The 7,352-nt window shown below is 40.2% G+C and overlaps 1 long non-coding RNA gene across 1 annotated transcript; it reads left to right on the top strand.

Moving 5' to 3' along the window:
- The first annotated feature begins 741 nt into the window (after nt 1-741).
- Nucleotides 742-1,955, top strand: LOC130161185 (uncharacterized). Its single transcript, XR_008826111.1, has 3 exons — nt 742-822; nt 1,103-1,141; nt 1,253-1,955. It is a non-coding gene; the product is annotated as an uncharacterized LOC130161185 (long non-coding RNA).
- The last annotated feature ends 5,397 nt before the right edge of the window (nt 1,956-7,352 follow it).

Raw genomic sequence — 7,352 nt, 5'->3', positions numbered from 1 at the left:
TGAGGCCTCGCTGCATGAGTCAAAAAGGCAATTTTTCCAATCACCAGCCATTAAGTCATGAGCTTTGGTTGGTTTTTAGAAGGTTCAGTCAGATCATTCTTAACCCTGAATATAAACACATATAATCAGTGGACGTAGAGGGAAGATTTCTATACACTTAAATACATAAACATCAAATTATTATTTCTATCAATAAAATGCAATACAGTTTGAGTAAGGCTTCTAATCGACAAAATATAACAATATGAACAAGTGTTGTCTGTTTAGTCCAAACCTGATATTTATCACTTCATTAGGATAAACGTGGGCGCTGTAGTGCTCCTTTCCTGGTGCTGTAAGTGCTCAGTGACAGCAGCACAAAACGTGTCTTCATCCGCAGCTGAAAATAGTCCCTGAAAACATGCAAGAAAAAATTATTATTGGCAGTAAGAAAAACAGAGTAATCCTTCCATTATCCTTTAGCTACTTAAACATTTAAACCACAACTTGCATCAAAATAAATTTGCATTTTTTTGTATCAAATGCAAGAAGTGATCATAGATTGTCTAATTATTACTGATGTACAATCAAGCTACCTTAAAAAAGCTTCTCTGCCGCCAAACATTTACAAAACAAGAGATTATAATACGTCCTCTGAGCAGCGCTACGTCTTCAGGGCAGACTGAACGCTACAGTGAGTCACTATCAGAAAGTAATGAGATGTGCTAGCTGGTTAGCATGCTAACTTCAGTAGAAGAAAAGCTGTGACAGAGATAGGAGCTGGAGACAGCTCTTGGTGAGTCAAGGATTGAAGCTTGAACTTGCATCATTTCTTCTAGACAGGTAAGTAAACAGCTGTTCATGCTAATGTTCGCTAGGTAGCGTTAGCAAAAAACCTACAAACAGCTCCTGCAACTGGATTGGTGGAATCTACAGAAATTTGCAGGTTAAAGACCGAGATGAATTTGCTGCAGCTGATTATAAATGTAGAATGAGAAACATGACTTGTGTATTCAGGTGCACAGTGCTAAACTGTAGAGCTTGCATTTATAACACAGATGTGGGTGTAGAGTCTGCTTTAACACCCCAGTGACTCTATGCTAACTTATTGCTGCATCAACAGAAAAAGAAAAACCAAGGAAGACAGTACAAGCCACACAACGTGAGTCTAAGAAAAACAATCTTGCATTTCCCTAAATGGAAAAGGAGGCATTTTTTTAAAACATTTTTCATTTTCCCCAAACATAAAGATGTTTTCAAACCTGTGTCTCAGGACAGATGAGACCTCAGACCATCAGGATGACAGTGGGAACAGCTGATCCCTGCAGAACCCGCTTGGAGCTGACCCAGATGAGAACGCTCCACTGTAATCAGGCCCTGGAGGTAATCTAGGCAGGACATTATCTGCCTCGCTGCTTCTCTGCAGCATCTGGACGCCTCTGCCACCTGCTCAGAAGGGCTTCACACCTCTCCTCTGCCTCTTTTTCACATTGTTTGTTTTCCTTCTCGCCCTGATTCGCTAAACATTACATTTAGCCTTGTCAGATGTGTTCTCAAGAATCATGGATCAATTTCGCAGGTTATTTTAAGACATTTTTTTCTTGATTTGTCCTACAAACCAGGTGCTATTTCTTGGATTACAAATACATATTTTCTCCAAGATCATCTCGGCTTGACATTGTTGAGGTGATTCATCTGTGTCATCATAGATTCAGTGATTTATTAAAGACTAGAATATATGCAGAATCATTTCTTGCTGTTTAAACAACAGAAACATCAACAGGAATTTTTTTCCTAAATGTTGACAACAAAAATGAATGTTAAAAGCATCTTTCAGGGTCTTTTATTGTTTTTTGTGCAAGAAAACTGAAGAATAACTGCTCATTTTTAGAGGAATATAGCTTCGGATAAAAATGTTCCCATTGCAATTGAAGAAAACACAATGTTTGAATTTTTATTTTAGCACATCTTGAGGCAGGTCAGTAACAAGGACGTTAAAATCTAACTGCAATTAGCACCATTGGTCATGACACTGGGAGTAATCGATGCTCTCAAATGAAAACTCCTCTAAAATCAAACCTTGTTTTCGTTTAGGGCTAATTTTAGCTTCCAATTACAAATGTGTTTGGAAAATGTGCTAAGATATTACTGAACAGTCATGAGCAGCTTCTGCAAACTCCAAAAAGAAAAATAAAGAGACTGATGAACAATTTAGTGTTTCTGTTCAGTTTTCTGTTCAAAATCTGATTTTTTCTGTTACATAGATGATGCAAATAATTTCTTGAGCGAAGAAGATCAAGAAAAACAAACGTAAAGCACAGCAAAGCTCAATATCACCTGAGTGGTAGTCAGGATTGTAGATTTACTGAGGTAATGAGTCCTTAACTTTTACGAGTCACGCTAGGAGCAAGTGAGTCAGGATTTCATTTCACTTTCACTGAAAACAATATAAAAACGATGATGATGTGGTTTTTGTTGTGTCACGTACCAAACAATCATGTTCCTTTATGTCTGGAGATTATGATTTGTAGGTCTCTGTAGCACCACAATGCTTCATTTATGGTCTGTTGTGACACATTTAACCTTTATCAACAAAATTGTAGCTCGTGCAATTTGGATATTTCACTCTGATTCATCGTTCAGCCTAATAAGACGTAGGCCGTGTGAATGTGTATTTCTGAATTTGTTGACGGTCTATTTAGTAGATGTTGAAGTATTTCACATGATAAGAGAAAACTGTGACCTGCTGGTTTTGCTGGAGGAAAAGTCAGGAGATCAACAGTCAGCAGGCTTCGTCCTCTGGGGATGGCTGAGGATTGGCTCTATATTTATCCGTCTTTGATAAACCACAAGGACGTAAGAAATATGTGCAGATTCATGAAAAGTAAGACGTTTTGAAGGAGACGCGTCGCTGCGGTGTCACTGCTGCTCCAGCCGTACGCTGTGTGAGCACCCGCCGCCTGTCGGCTTCATCACTGCACAGGTGGCAGACACGGCGTCAGCATGCACACAGCACACAGACAGGGAGCAGTCACTGTCAGCCCCCAAAATCTGTCAAAACAACAAGCATTTTCAAAACAAGTCAGTCATACTTACTGATAAGTTCGGAAAGAATAAACAGCCCTGATTGTTATTTCCTAAAATATTTATAGCCGGCGCAGCTCGAGCAGTGAGTTCTGCAGTGTTTCCTGACAGATCCTTACCATTTCCACGTCTGTCAACACTACAGAGCGTCAAAGAGACTGCTGCTGTCATCTGCATCAATGCCAGGCCGCTCTCCCGGGAGAACCAATGCAAGCCTTTCACGCTAATAAAGATTTTCCGAGGGCAAATATGATAAACTAAAAGAGTGCAGGTACAGTACGCAGGAAATGCTTGTGCACTCTTGAGCGAACCAAATCCCCCCCCCCCCCAAAATGACATTCAGCCTGATCTTGCAGGGGATGCTGTTGTAATACACTGTGAAATTGATTCCATGAAGTGAATCATGATCTAATCTTGTCTACCAAAACAAGGCGGCTTGTTCCACGGGTAAAACATCTAGACGGAGACAAACCGCAATATGGGCCATCCTATTTCTGCACAAATCTGTTGCAGTTTGGAAACAGTTACCTGCATTGTTTTTAAATCACCAAAGTTCGTTATGAAATAATGGAATAATTACTACGACCCTACAGTAAGAATTGCATTACTTTGTTCCTTTTTTTTGTTGATTCGTCATGAGACACAAACTTCCAAACTCCCTCTTCGAGGTGCTGCTTGTAATCACGACATGCTGTTCATTTTTTGAGTAGAAATCGGACTCAGAGAGGAGTGACTAAAGCTCGAGTAATCAGATGTGTCAGTGACATGCCTGTAGAGTATTTCCTCCTACTGAGCTGTGATCACACGACTGACTCACTCACTTCCATCAAATTCAGTGCAAAAAAACCCCCAAAAAACAGGAAAGAAAATGAAACCACTGTGAGAGTCCAAACACAGGTAGTTTCTGTTTGTGGACTTGAAGCTGTATATCAGCGCCGGGGAAGCATTCATCACTATTAGCATACATGAGACCCGGGCTGACCCGGCTGTCAGAGGGCAATGACGTTTGACTGATCTCTGCGCTCGGCCCGCTCCGCTGCCGCCGCCGCCGCTGTTTGTCCAGTTGTTCCACGGCCTCGCAGCTCTTCAATTTGTCATGTCGTGGGCAGAGGGAAGAGGGTGTAAGGTCTTGGGTTTGAACTTAGGTCAGTCGGGTCGTCGTATCCACACGGCTGCCTGCTTCTCAGCTGAATAAATCAGTGAAATTAATGGGAAATTCAGTCAGTGTTGGCCGCCATTCTTATTTCATTGTAATCGTGTGACGATGCTTCAACAGAGTCGTTCTAACAATCCGGCCTCCCATCCAAGTCAGACACAGTCCAAATTACATTCAGTCCAGCTGGATCTGGTGGTTCTGTTCTATTGCCACTAGAAGTTAGACATATACACCATCTGAGGTCATGGAAGTGGACCAACTATCAGCTTTCATCATGTCGTACTTCATAATCCCCAAATCAGGAGAATGTATTTATTTTTTGAGGCTTTCTGAGGATGAAATGTAAAATACTCCCTTATTGTGTTTTTAGGAAATGGTTTTAACTAACATTATCTGCTAGTTGTCAAAATGTTGATACAGACTGTTTTATGCATTTCAGTCGTTTTTTATTTTTTCCTCCAACATCCATTCACTGCAGCAAAAACATAATTAACATTTCTTTATAAGGTGATGCACTCACTGCACTTAGTGAGGGAGAAATTGTTAAGGTCCAAAATTTTGGACCCATTAAGCAGGAATATGAGCTCTCATTCAATCACACAGATAAGAACTTCAATCATTAAAATCATTGTCTTTAATTAATCGATTTATTTTTTGGCAGAGTATGACAGTTTGTAGTTTAGTAATGTCATAATGTACTAATATGTGGGGGTTAGGGTAGATCAGTGTTTATATTGGTTGACCAAACACATCTGCCCTGTCAAAGTTGAACCAAGGTGACCTCTGACCTGTGAATGCACAATAATACCAACATACTTGTGTGTGCCTGGATTATAGGACGAAATTCTGCAAATATATTCAGTTATAACCAAATTTCAGTCAGTTTTATTTCCAAATAAGCAGATCATCAATTGAGCATTTGTGTTCCTTGCCTTATTGGCTCTGTTGTTCTATTGTTAGCCAATCCCCAGACAGCCCATATTAACCAATAGTAACGATAGCCACAACTACACAGTGAAGATCCAGGTTGTTAAAAACTTTGAATTCCTTTTGAAATTTAAGAAAAATATAACTGAATGAAGTTCTGCCAGTGGACCTCACAGCGCTGAAGCCTGCTCCTCAATGTTTAAATTAAAATGAACTGAACTTTAAATACTGCGTCAATGTATTGGCGGTGGCTCTCTGACAACAATGGCTCATTTCAACAGAATATTAGACACTGAGTCAAATGGTTCCACATAATTGGCACTAAAAAGCCCCCCAGACAGGCCCTATTCTTCAGATATGGGTTTAATTGTCCAGAATATGATTGCTAAGTGAGAGATCCCCTCACTTATCAAATTAACGGCTTTGAAAAGTGGGACAGTGGAGTACTTAGTGCTTATTAAAGTGGAATGGGTCATGCCAAAGGTAAGCTGTTTATCTCTTGAAGGAGTGCACGGAGCAGAGGAGGAACGCCTCGTGAAGAGAAGGAAAGAAATAAAGAGTTTTTCCCCCTGCACAATCCAACCTCTCATTAAAGATATGATTGGAGAGCCAGAGAGTGCCATTATAATACAAAATGAGAGTTTGATGCCAAAATAATTTTGAAATTTTCTATTTGTAGGGAAGAAACAAGACTTGTGATAAACACAGATACAGACGCAAGTAATTGGATAGACCTTCTTGCATAAAACGGTCCCTCATGTTTTATTCATGGGAGTAAAAAAGGTAGAGTATGGCCACACATGAGCTATCGCATTTCTCACTGCTCATTTATAGCTCTCCTGCGCGAGGCTGGCTGGGCCCAGATAACAGTGAAACCGCCTGGAGGGCAGACACAACACCCCAAAGAGTAATACAGGCCGTCATAACATGCAGCAAGAAGCATGGTAATGCAGGTAAACTCAGAACTCTTATCAAAATGCCATACACCTTTCAACGCGGTGAGTGAGCGGTGTGGACCGGTCTGCCAGCTGGTCCGATAACAGCGGCGACATCTCCGGCCCAAGTGTGCCAGTCTCAGCAAAGCAGGTTTATTTTGGCCAGAAAAAAAAAAAAAAAAAAACTGAGGATATTTGTGCTGTTTGTTAGTGCATTGATTTTCAATAAAAATGTGTCATGTCAGTGACCTGAGGAGGTTATTTTGAAAGATATTTCCTCATTGGCTGTTGGACTTGTAGCATAAATGACTGGTTCAACCCTGGGCCAGAACTTATGCCCCAAAACATCTGCCTGACCTGCAGTGACAACAGATTTACATACAAACTGCTGCAGTATATTTTACTTTACTTGAAATATTACAAAACAAAATGTTTTCCAACGTTATAACTGCAGTTAAAAATGTGAAATAGAAAAATGCATACAATCATTTGATTTCCCAAGTATCCCTCTAAACATAAGATTGTACAAATGTTTTGCAGCGAACAATGAGCTCTTCTCCAGACATGATTCAAACTATGTAAAAATACACTGCGGTGATTAATATTTTATTTAACATGGTCTTTCCACTTAAGAAGTGAAAAAAAAGGAAAACTGGGGCTGGAAACACATTTATGTTTACTTCATTATTGAGAAATTCTGGATCCCAACACCGCTGCTTGCGCTACGTTGACATGTGAAAGAGCAGTGCATAGGCAAGATGCAGAGTAAACATCAGAGAGAGTGAGGAGTAGGTTGTTCACCAAAAGCTGCAACTAGCAGACATATCAGAAGTTTAAGCATCTTTTATTTGTTTATGCTGTGAGCTCGAGACGGTGTTGTTGGTTGCACTAATGCTAACTCTCGCTCTCTGTAATGACAAAGGTTTGGGTGACCGGTGAAAGAGCAGAGCGTATCCAGAAAGTTAGCGTTAGGAGGAAACATCAGAGAGACTCAGCCACATGTTTGAGCCTCAGTCAGACTCAGACTCAGGCGAGGAGTCTGTTGTGACTAAAATTAGCGACTTAGCAAGGTGGAAATACTCATCGATGGCGTTAACTGCTCAATTTGCTCATGACACGTCTTTTATTATATATATAAAAAAAATACCATATGGACATGCTAACAAGGGTAAACACTTGATAACATTTCCCAGGCTTAAAATGAACTTTTACATTGCACAAATCAGATAAACAAAAACATGAATCCCTCTAGTTGTGTGCCAACCATTTTC

Source organism: Seriola aureovittata, chromosome 20, assembly GCF_021018895.1.
Source record: "Seriola aureovittata isolate HTS-2021-v1 ecotype China chromosome 20, ASM2101889v1, whole genome shotgun sequence".
Classification (NCBI taxonomy): domain Eukaryota; kingdom Metazoa; phylum Chordata; class Actinopteri; order Carangiformes; family Carangidae; genus Seriola; species Seriola aureovittata.
This window is presented reverse-complemented; position numbering and strand designations above follow the sequence as displayed.